Below are 12,414 nucleotides of genomic sequence, written 5' to 3' on the forward strand. Positions count from 1 at the left end.
GATTTTGTGAACATAGTGGCTGAATTCCACCTTAAGGAGCTTTCTACGTCTCCTCAGGACGGTGCCGCGCTTGTGTTCCCGGCGCCGGGTGCCTTCGCAGCCGTGTCTGGTCCGCCCGCTGTGGGTGCCTGCGGAGCGGCCCCGGGTCCGGCTTCGGCGCCGCCGAGTCCATCTGTGCCCGCGCAGCCCTGCTGCGGCCCCGACGGCCGCGGCTCTGGGTGCCAGCAGACTGGTCGCAGCTGCCGGCCCCGGCCCCGGCCCCGGCCCCGGCTCGGAGCGGTACACCCGCGCATGCGCCGGCGGCGGCCCTCGGTAAGGGCGGCCGCGGGCCGCGGCGCGGCGGGCGGCGTGGGGGTCTGTTTTCCCCTTCGCTGCCGACAGCCATGGTCCCGAGCGGTGTTGCGCGGGGTAGCGGGCCGGTAGTGGCGGCCGCGGTGTCAGACGGTGCAGTGGGGGGGCTGTCTGTGTTCTCCCCTGTTTTACACCGCCCCCCCCAAACCCCCCTCCCCCCCCGGAACGTATCCATCTGCAGCCGTTCCTTCCCTCCTGTATATCATTCTTTCTCAGCAGACCATGTAGATAAGTTGCGACATAAGGAGAGCAAAGGCAATTTGACTTTTCTTTCTGATTTTTCTCCGAAAGACCCAATATCTATTCCCCCTCCTCCCCCTCCCTCCCTCCCTCTCCCCAGTCCTCCGACAAGTGCTGGTGAAAGCTCCCTTAATGAAGCAATACTTGCTTTCAGGGGGGCCGAGTGCTCGAGAGAAACAGGAGACGCAGGGGGGGCAGAGGGCGGGAAGAGGTGAAGAAGGGAGGACAAAATGCAGCAGTGGTTCTGTTGCCGTTATGACAAATAGAGTGTCCTTGCTCTATGAAAAAGGTTGAAAATTTTCAAGGTAACATCCTGTCCGTTCCCGTCGTATTTGTCTTTTGCATGGGGAGCTGTATAAGATTTACAAGTTAATATTAGCAAATATGCCTTAAATTCCCTTTAAGTTACGAGACTGATGAGAACTACACAGCCAATAACTGCTTGAACTCTGTGTGTGACTGAGGAGTGTGTTTGAGGTGGCCACCTGAATGCATGACTGGAAAAAGATTGTGTTAAAGAGAAAAGCTATATGAATGTGTAACTGTGTAAACTTCAAATACTTTCTGCTGGTGTCAAGATTTTAGAGATGTGTAACATGATTCTGTTGAACCATAGTGACTCCTTATTCTGAATGGTATATGAATTCTTCCAATTCCCACCATGAGTAATTCCACTCTTATGAAAACTGGTGTGGTTTTAGTTGTTTCAAGACTAGCCCTGTTTGGCTAGCCATATGATTAGGACTGAAGTTAAATAAGAGGTTTTTACACAAATTTGGTGTTCTATTTCAGCCTTGTTTCAGAGGTTTATAGAGGTTAAATCTCAGGTGGAGCCTTTCCTCTGGTGCTGTTCTTTTTTCATGTGTCATGCTGCCCATGAGCTGTAGCTGTGTGGGCTGTGCAGGAGGCAGGGTCGTTTGAGCTTTTCTGTGTTTTCCAGGGTTTAAATCAAGGGTTATTGATGTTGCTGCCCTGCTTGATCAGCCTGTTGCGGGGGGGCCCTGCAGCCTGTCAGGGCCATCCTGCGTCCTTTCTCAGAAGCATCAACAGCGTTACAGATAGTGTGTCTCTAGGCCTCCTGATTGGAGACCAGAGTACACCAGTTATGTTGATCAGTGTGGCCAGGGCTGCGATGTCGTTTCAGGGAGTCCTTGTGTCTTCTTTTTGGGGCTTCTTTCATGTGGCAGCTGGTGGTAATATTCATCATAAAACAGCTAGTCCTTCATCCTTGGGATGTGCCCTGCCTATGGCAGCTATGTTTTCAGAAAAATGTCCTCAATGCTTGTGACTGCTGCTTGTTCTGTACCAGACGTATTGATCACATAATCTGACTGGTGGATGTTTAGCATTGTATGAAGGCAGCGTGGGTTAAGTGCCTTGTTAATCAGCCATTCTAGTAGCACAATTGCAGGATTTTGGGATTTTTTGTTCATGTTGCAGTCATTGATGCTAACTGTACGAGACAGATTTGTGCTATGGTCTCCACACCTTATCCTTCAGTGACAATTCCTAAAGGGACACGAATAGCTCAATTTGTATCTTTTCTGAGTTGTGTTCCCAAGTAGAGCCTTGTAAGCATCGGGATGGAGGATTTGTTTCTACTGATACACCACAAGTCGTTTGGTCAGTGCCAATCTCTGCACAACGTCCACAGCTGACCTGCGCTCTCTACGATACTCGAAGCTTGCTGTCTGTTGTCCAGGCGGACGAACTTCTGCATTCGGGACCTGATGTAACTATCATTGCACGGACATCCTGGCCGGCCTCCTGGCCTGTGGTCACACCAGAGGTTTGGGTTGTGAGACTGGGAGGTACTGCTCAGAGTTTTCTTTTAGAACATACAGATCCTGCGTGATTTCAGCAGTGGCTCATACCTACAGAACAGCTATTGGCTCTACAATAGCTTGTTACAGACCAGCTTGATGTTGATCACGTTGAACCATCTCAGAATCCTTTAATCACCCCTGTCTTTGCGATGAAGAAAAAATCTGTGAAGTGAAGACTGTTGTATGATCTCAGATGGGTGGGGCGGTCATGGTTACCATGTCAGCATTGGTTTATTGACCCCTTCTATGCTTTCTGCTGAATAACCCATTGCTATTATTAATTTGACAGGTTGCTTTTTCACAATCCGGTTAGACCCCAGTTATAGAGAAGAAAGAATCACATTTTCAGTTCCATCTATTGATCGTGCAGAACCTTACAAGTGTTATACATAGAAAACCCTCTCCCAGGAAATGAAGATATTCCTATAATTTGTCAGTGGTTTATGATTCCAACATTGTCTCCTGTAATTTTCTGACTGTCTTTTGTTGTCATTATATAGGTAATATTTTTGCTGGCTGTGGCTACCGAGGATCAGTTGGGTGTGTTGGAAGCTGAAACCAGAAAGAGTCTACAATCCTTTGGCCTACTAGTTGCTCCTGAGAAGGTGCAACGAGAGGAACCTTGGAAGTATTTAGGGTTCAAAATTACATGGAAGACAGTTATTCCTCAGCCAGTTCAATTGGATATTAATGTCAAAACTCAACCTGACATACAAAAGTTGTTAGGGTCTTTCAATTGGATTAGGTCCTATTTGGAAATGGCAAACACCCAGCTGGCACCTCTATTTGACCTACTCAAATATTCTGACGATCCTCAGGAACCAAGGGAACTGACTAAAAGAGCAGTTCAAGCCATCCAGCAAGTAGAGCAGGTTTTATATTCTAAATTAGTTTCATGAATTGATCATTGCTAAATTGTCTAATTTTTTATTTTTGCAGATCACAGTGTTCCTTTTGGAGCATTGGTACAGTGGTTTGACCATTGGTCTGATCTACTGCACATCATAGAGTGGCTATTTTTTGCCTTATCAGGCTCAAAAAACTGCTCCTGGATTGTTTGAGCTCATAGCTCAAATCATTATTGAGGTTAGAAAAAGGTGTGTACAGTGTTCTGGCAGAAATCCAGCACGCATTGTTGTACCTGTACAATCTCGTTACTTTCAGTGGTGCCTTGAAAACACATGTGACTTGCAAGCTGCTTTAGCTGGGTTCCACACCCAAATTTCTTATCGTTTACCCTCACATTCCCTTCTTAAGATTTTTTTTTAGGAAAATTCCAATTGGATGAAAACACTATGCAGCACAGAGCCCCTTGATGGCCTTACGGTCTTTGCAGACGGCTCGAGGAAGACAAGTGAAGCTGCGGTAGCGTGGAAAGCAGAATGTGGATGACAACATCAAATTGTTCATCAAGAGGGTTCTCCTCAAATTATGGGATGTTGAGCTGTAACTCTTGCTTCTCAGTTATTTCCTATTCGGTCTTTAAATGTTATTACTGATTCTGCATATGTTGTTAATTTATTACAGCAACTCTATCAGGCGGTGTTGCATTGTCCATCTCCAGGTCTTATTTTTCAAGTTTTGTTTGAGCTCTAGAGAACTTTTTTGCAGAGGCCTGTTCCTTATTTTGTGCTACATGTTTGTAGTCATACCTCTTTGCCAGGTTTCTTCACAGAGGGTAATGTCCGGGCAGATGCTTTTGTTTTTGCTGTTGCTTTGAGGCTTGTTCCTAACATTCACCAGCAAGCTGTCTTGTCTTGTTATTTTTTTTTATTATCAAGGTGCAGAAGCTTTCAGATGTCAATTTGGCTTGACTCATTCTATTGCTTGCTTAATTGTTGCCTCCTGTCTAGCCTGTCATGATGCCTATACTCTTGTCCAGAGTGTCATGATGCCTATACTCCTGTCTAGACTGTCATGATGCCTATGCTCTTGTCCAGATTGTCATAATGCCTATACTCCTGTCTATTTTGGTACTAACCCTTGAGGCCTTAAGGCCTTACAGATGTGGCAATTGGATGACACTCATGTCAATGAATTTGGTAATTTAAAGCATGTCCATGTGTCCACTGACACGTTTTCCCATGTGGCAGTTACTAATGCACACACCAAAAAAAGAAAAAAAAAAAAAAAAAAGTCATGGTGTCATTAAACACTTCTGTTGTGCTTTTGACACATCCGGAGCACCCACTGAAGTGTGGATGAACAATAAGCTGTCCTATGTCTGTAAATCTGTCCAAAATTTCTTTGCTTTGTGGAGGATCACTCATGTTACAGCTATTTCACATTCTTCTACAGGACACATTATTGTGGAGAGAGTGTATGGTGCCCTGAAGCATTTGCTTCAAAACAGAAAGGGGGAATGAGGGGATAACCCCCTCAGTCTCTAGGCTAGACAAAGCTCTGTATGTCTCAAACCTTTTGACCTTCTCTGGCGATTGTCTTTATTTACCTTCTTTTAGAGTTTCAAGAAAAATATGCTGTGCTTGGCAAAAAGCCTCTTCCAAACTGATAATCTTGTGATTCCTGTGAGAGCTGAGGACAGAGCACAGCATGCAGATGCAGAACTTGTCTCTGGTCAATGGTCTGATCCACATGACTTGATAACTTGGGGAAAGGGATATGTTTGTCTCTACAGATAATAGTCCTTGCTGAATACCTGCGCGGTATGTACGTCCTGCTGTTAGTCCTGGAAGTCGTCAGTGCAGTTCCTGACCCGTCAAAGTTCACTCCATGGCATAGTTGGAATATCTGGGTGACTCTAATGAAAGAACTGAATCACACGACCTTTTGTGCATCACTGGCGTATCCAGAGCAGCCATTTCACACCTGTCTTGTTGGTGTTCCTCTGAGTGACATGGAAGCATCTCTCCTGGTGCAGGATGTCGTCCGACGGCATGACTTATTGAAACGGGACTGTCATACTGTGCGCGGGTGTCGTGATCATGTTGATAGCTAGGATGATGTATTGTCTGTTAACACTCCACTCAAAAGTTAGGTATTTTAGAGTCACTGTTTGTAAAAGACTGTGTGTATTTTAATCATCGTGTAGGTTATGACATAGAATGAACACGTGGTGAGTCTATGGTGCGGGATGTGTTCCCTGAACTGTCTTTCTGTAGAAGTGGTTCCTTCTGGTGTCGGTAAGAATCCAACTTGGGGTGCTCTGGCGCTGGATGCACCTTGTCGACTCCCTAAAGGAGTGTTTCTTCTGTGTGAAGATAGAATCTAGCCAGGAATCCCTGCACAGCCATTAGGGGGGCCTTGTACATCTAAAAAGTTGGTGGTTGTGGTTGTGTCGCTGATGCTGCCTTGTTTAGTATCACTCCTGCAAAGGGCCCTGCAGGATGCGATGCGAGATAGGAAAGGGATCGGGCACTGCAAGAAGGGCTCGAGACACAGTAGAGATCTCGTGAGGCAATGCCAATTTATTTAAGGAGCTCAGGGACTTAAATAGGGTAGGTCTGAGGGGAGGATTCAGAACTGGGGAGGAGCATGGGATTGACAGTTTGGGAGAGAGGGTGATTGGATAACTGGGCAATAAGGGGAGGAGTTTGGGTGTAACTATGGGAAGGAACCAATAACAGCTACCTCTGCACTGCAGCAAACTTCAACCAATGGCAGGCAGAGGAGCGGGAAAACAGGGAAAAAGGCGGGAAAATTCTGAGGGGATGAGGGAGACAATATGGAGGGTGAAAATTTAAAAACAGCAACTGGGGTACAAACAACAGTATAACAATACAATAACAAACGGGGAACAACTGGGGATAACTGTCCATTTCAGGGTAATGTCAAATCCGGTGTGGTAAGGTAAAGTCCAGTGAAATAAGGTCTTGTCCGGTGTGAAAGGTGTCACTCAGGGCTGTAAATCTTTCGCCAGGTTTGAAATTCTTCCCACTCTGCCCTGCGTTCCCCAACATCTCCCCCTTCTTTGTTTGATTGAGCAGCAACGATGTTAGCAGTGACTGATGATATCAGCATTTTTCTTAGAAAAAGAATCAAACAAGGTAAAACAGTACATAACGAAACTAAACCAAAGAGGGAAATGAGACATATAACGATAAGTTTTCGGGTCCAACTGGGTAAATTTGGTAGTTTTATCCAATCAAAGAGGTCATCGAGTCCCTCGCCTTTGTCTTGATGAATTTCTCGGACCAGGCTCTTGAGCTGGTTAATACTTTGGTGTATGGATTCGGCATGGTCCGAAAAATTCATACAACACATGCCTTCGAACTCCTGGCACCCGTGACCGTGTGCCAGGAGGAGGAAATCTATGGCCGCTCGATTTTGCAAACTCACCTCCTTTAATTTCTGAGTGTCCGCCAGCAGGCCCTCAATCGCTTGGGTTGTCGCATTCGCTTCCTTGGTTAACCAGCACCCAAGGTGCGTAAGCAGAGAGAGGGCATGTGCTGTCCCTATCCCAGGGATAGGGAAGGACGCTCAGAAATTCTTCACCCTGGACCAGATGTGGATGTTCGAATCACAGTCCTCTGGGAAGGGCAGAGGAGTGGGCCAATATTGTGGCTTTCCAACATTCACATGTGGTGCAGGGAGGGAATTTTGGAGCCGAATCGGTGAAGGGGTTTCAGATCGAGTTTTAGGGGCGGCTGACTTGGACCCGGGGAATCGAAGGGGTGCTCCCATTGAGAATGAAAGGGACTTCTTGACTCGGGTTTTTGGGAAGACGAATTGGTTTTGTAATTGGAATTTCGCCGGGTTGAACAAGGCTAGTTTTCCTATTGTGCAGGGTCCTCCCTCGGGGTAGGCTCTAATGCCTGGCCATGCCCGATCCCCGCACAATAGGAAATATCCCTTTGGGAGTTTCATGTTCCTAGGAACATGTTCAGTAGGGATAGTTGTAACCATTGAGCCATTGCACCACGGCGAGGTGGATTCACGGTAAAGGGGACTGTTAGCGGTAACGTTATGGGGTGTAAATAAAACAGGTTGGGTGTAACGATGAAAGATAACACAAGCTGTAGTAGGGAGCGAACCTAACAAATCAATTTCTTGGAACGGAATGTCAATGAAATTAAGTGCTGCGATTGTCTGGGCAAGGTTAGGGGAATTGAGTGGGACGGCTCCCTTGTTTCGAGTTTGGGACACGAAGGAGTCCCATTCCGTAGGGGTGATGGGAATCCCTACGAGACAGGTGCGGAATGGGCTCCCTGCGCTGGCCAAGGCCAGGCACAAGGTGTCCATGCCGGTAGCCTTAGCCAGCGTTACCCACAGGTTCTCTCCTGGCTGGCTCATCCACTCCCGCAGAGGTGTCGCGTTGCTGAGAGGGACAAGCCCCAGGATGACTACGCTGAAGATGACGAAGGAGCGAGGCGGGAACATGTCGGTTCTGGTGCAGTTCGGTCTTGGTAGATCTTCACTCTCCTGGCCGGGACCCACTTTGGTCCGTCTGGACCTGAAATACACGCGTAGCCCTTCCCCCATGTTATCAAGGGGAAAGGGCCCGCCCATGTCTCGGTCAGCAGGTCCCGGTACAAGATTTTAGCTTTCTGAGAGTTTGAACTTACAGGGCTTGCTCCGAAATGACGATCTGCTGGACTTCTGTCTGTGTGGGTGTCCTGTTCCTCCAGCATGTTCAAAAAATTTATAACATACATAATTTTGTCTAATTTTTCCTGGGGGGACAGGCCAATACTCCCCCTTTTTTGTTTTTTCAGCAAATTTTTAATGTTTTGGTGGGCACGCTCCACTATACCCTGTCCTGTGGGATTGTGAGGGATCCCGGTGGTATGGTGTACTCCCCACTGTTCAAAGAACCGTTTCGTGTCCGCAGACACATAGGAGGGTCCGTTGTCTGTTTTTATTTGTTTCGGAACGCCCATCCTCGCGAATGCGGACAGAAAGTGTCTTTTCACATCACGGCTTTTCTCACCAGCATGCGCGGTGGCTACAATCATCTTTGAAAAGGTATCAATGGATACATGTACATATTTTAATTTGCCAAATTCAGGGACGTGCGTAACATCTGATTGCCAGATTTCTAATGCCGAGAGTCCCCTCGGGTTGGTCCCCTCCGGAACGACTGGCGTGACAGTCTGGCAATCAGGGCACGTTTTCAAAATTTCCCTGGCTTGTGATAATTTAAGGCCAAATTGTTTCTGCAGCGATCGCGCATTCTGGTGGAAGAACTCGTGGGATATTTTTGCTTGCTGGTACAAATTGGGAGTAACTACCATACCTGCCAGATGGTCGGCAAGCTGGTTTCCCTCCGCCACAGGACCGGGTAGAGCGGTGTGTGACCTGGTGTGGACAATAAAAAAGCCGAATTGTCTGTTCTGGATCAAAGACAATAATTTGGTCAGCAGTTCAAATAAGCTCCGATTAGATACATCTTTTAGGTAAGAATTTTCAATACGCTTGACCACACCAACAACGTAGGCCGAATCTGAGACAATGTTAATTGGTTCACCACTGAAAATTTGGAAAGCCCGCACAACTGCTGAAAGCTCCACAATTTGGGGAGAACGTTCTACTTTGTGTATATCATATTGCCAATTGTCATTTTCTCGCCAGATTATCACCGCATTGCCAGTTCTCCCAGAGCCATCGGTAAATATGGTTTTGGCCTTTTTTATAGGTAAATCTGATTGAACAATTTTTAATTTTAACGGAATTTTAATCAACCTTTGAATAAATGGGCATGCCGGGAGATGTAACCGAATTTCTCCCAGGTAGCCTTCGATGGCAATCTGGAAATCGATGGAAGTTTGCAGCAGTTGGTCTAGATGCTCAGAAGTCAGCGGAAGGTAAATAAAATTTGGTTCCTCACCGCTGAGCTCTAAGCACCTAGTGCGGCCTTTGAATATTACTTTGCCAATCATCTCTGAGACGGTGGTGATCGTCTTGCCGAATTGGTGTGGGAGGAACATCCACTCCCACAGACAGAAGTCCTTTTGATCGTTAGTGAATTGGCCTAGAAGGCCAAGGGGTTGTCTCTCTTCTCTGATAATTATCAAGGAGGATGGCAGTCCCTCCATCCTCCTATATGACTGTCTTTCTTCTATTTTCTTTTCGACAATGGATAAGGTTTCAATCGCCTCTGGTGTTAAATGGCGGGGGGAGGACAGGTCAGCGTCTCCTCGAAGCAGCTCAAACAGTGGGTGCAGATCCCCGGTTGTGATCCCCAGCACAGGTCGGATCCAATTGATCGCACCCAGTAGTTTCTGGAGGTCATTTAATGTTTGGACTTTCTTGTTAATTTCAATTGCTTGAGGCCGAATAGTTCTCTCCGTGATTTTGAGCCCAAGATACCTCCAAGGTGTTTCCCTTTGAACTTTTTCAGGGGATATTTCCAATCCGTTATCTTTTAGAGCCAGAATGGTTGAATTTAATGTTTCATCTACAGCCAATTGAGATTTGGCACAAATCAAAACATCATCCATATAATGGAAGATGATTGATTGTGGATGCTTTTGCCGAATTGGACGCAACACCTCTGCCACAAACATCTGGCAGAGTGTTGGGGAATTTTTCATCCCCTGGGGAAGCACCTTCCACTGGAACCTGCGGTGGGGTTCGCAAACGTTGATGGCTGGGACAGAAAATGCAAATCTAACCGAATCAGCCGAATTTAAGTATATCTGGAAAAAGCAGTCCTTGATGTCAATGACCACTAGGGGCCATTCAGCAGGGAGCATGGATGGTGAAGGCATTCCCTGCTGGAGGGCTCCCATTGGTTCAAGGACTTCGTTTACTTTGCGCAGGTCCTGGAGAAATCTCCAGGAACCTGAGGCTTTTTGAATGACAAACACTGGAGTGTTCCAGGGACTGGTGGAAGACTCCAGGTGTCCTTTGGCCAATTCTTGATTTACTAAGTCATTGAGAATTTGCAGCTTTTTGCGGGGTAGGGGCCACTGATCAACCCAAACTGGCACATCAGTTTTCCAGCTCAGTTTGGGGAGCTGCTTCACTTCAGTGACCCCTCCTAAAAATTTTCTTCTGGAGACAGGGTTCTCAACGAGAGCTCCCACTGCCCCATCGCGTCCCGTCCCCACAATGTGATTGGTATGTTCAGAATATAAGGTTGGAGGGACGCTGGTCTGCCCTCCGGCCCATAGACAGTGAGTACCTCTTTGCTCCGGACTGGGTACTGTGTCCCCCCCATGCCGCTAACTTGCACGTAAGCGGTCTGTGCAGGCCATCCGTGCGGCCAATCTTTGGAGGCGATTATGGTCACATCTGCTCCCGTGTCCAAGAGACCCTCCACTTTGACTCGCTGCGGGCGTCTGGGCTGCGAATAATAAATTAGACAAGTTAACAGAGGGCGAGAGGACTCAACGGTGGTGGACCACAAAACTTCTTTGTTGTTCTTCCTTCTCTGCTCCTCGTCAATAGACAACACACGCAGCAAGTCATCCATGGAGATCATCTTGGCCACGGGAGAATGGTCCTCCAGCTGCACAGGGGGGGTATGGACATACAAACAAACAGCGATGTTAGTGTTCGTGAGCCCAGTCAGGAGAGTGGGTACCACCATTACTCCCCTATCCACTGCCGAAAAGTGAGAGGTAACTAAATAAGTGGCATCAGGGTCAACCGCTTTTGACGGCTCGACCCTGGCGAGTTGTTCGTAAGAGCTAAGGTGAAGGGAGGGGTGCACGACCGACAGGATCACCCAGGGGAGTGGAACGCATTGATCTGCCACCGGGACCGGGTCAGGGAGCGGCCGTCGAGTTACGGGGTGGCTGGACGCGATGACTGGCGCAGAATTGAGCGCACGTGGGGGGCAACTTGTGTCATCGCGCTCCCCCGAGCGCTCAGCTCCCCGTTTCCCGACGGCCCACACTCACTCGACCGGAGGTCCGGCATTGATGAGAAGGTCACCCTTTTCTGTAACCTAGGTGAACGGCGCGGAGGGAGAGGTTCACCACTGATGTTGGTAAGGGACCGGCAGCTGGAAGTCCAGTGCCGTCCCTTCCCGCGCCTGCGACATAGCGTATTTGGTAAATTAGGTGTCGATTGGGACAACCTTGGACAGTGCTTTTTGAAGTGTCCTTTCTCCCCACACTCAAAGCAATGGTTGGGACCTGAAAATGCGGCAGCCATTAGACGCGCTTTATGGGAGTTTGACCCGATGTTTTTGCACGCTTCAATCATATCCAATAGAGTGGGATCTTTCAAGAGCTTAAGCGCTCTTTGGCAGTCCTCATTAGCCTTTTCGATGACCAATTTCCTAAATAAAATTTCCTGGCATTCTTTTTGAGGGACCTGCCTGGCAATAGCCTCTTTTAACCGAGTTATGAATTCAGTAAACGGTTCTTTTACGCCTTGATCAATCATTGTAAAGGAGGGGGTCGGCACGTATGCGTCGGCCACCTTCTTTAAGGCATCTAGTGCCAATTCTTTGGATTTATCTAGCAATTTAGGATCTAATCTAGCTTGATCCCCTCTACGCGTGTAGTCACCCTCACCATAAAGCATGTCAATGGCTTGCCGTGGGGGAATACCTCGTCTCTCCATCCGGTCATTCACCCAGGTTACGATCCGCTTTTTCCACTCTGTTTCAAAAGCTGAGGCCTGTACGGTCGTTAACAACCCTCCCATCACACCCCGTATATCAAAGGGAATCAACGTATATACCAAGAAAAAAGACTCTAACAATCCGAGGGTAAAGGGGGCGCCCAACCCGTACTCCTATAGCTTTCTTAATGTCTTTCAGCATAGGGTACAAGACAGGGCGCCACTCCGGTGGTTTGCCCTCTTCGTAGTACACTGGGAAGGCCTTTAAAAGTTCCGCATCCTTAGCGGATGCCGCTTCCTCCCGGAACTCTCTCCAGATGTCTGGAGCATCGGATGGTTCATCCGGGGAATATGGTGGCCAATGATAGTCAGAGGGAGGGTGCCGGCGGGCGGAGTAGGCCCCGGTGTCTTGGGCCTTATGGGCGCGGCCATCTTGCCGGATGTTGTCTCGGGCCTTTGCCCTAGCCCCGCCCACTGCACCCCGTGACTTCCGGGAGGGAGAGGGTTCCGGGGAGGAGTC

Source organism: Pseudopipra pipra, chromosome 7 (genome assembly GCF_036250125.1).
Source record: "Pseudopipra pipra isolate bDixPip1 chromosome 7, bDixPip1.hap1, whole genome shotgun sequence".
Taxonomy (NCBI): domain Eukaryota; kingdom Metazoa; phylum Chordata; class Aves; order Passeriformes; family Pipridae; genus Pseudopipra; species Pseudopipra pipra.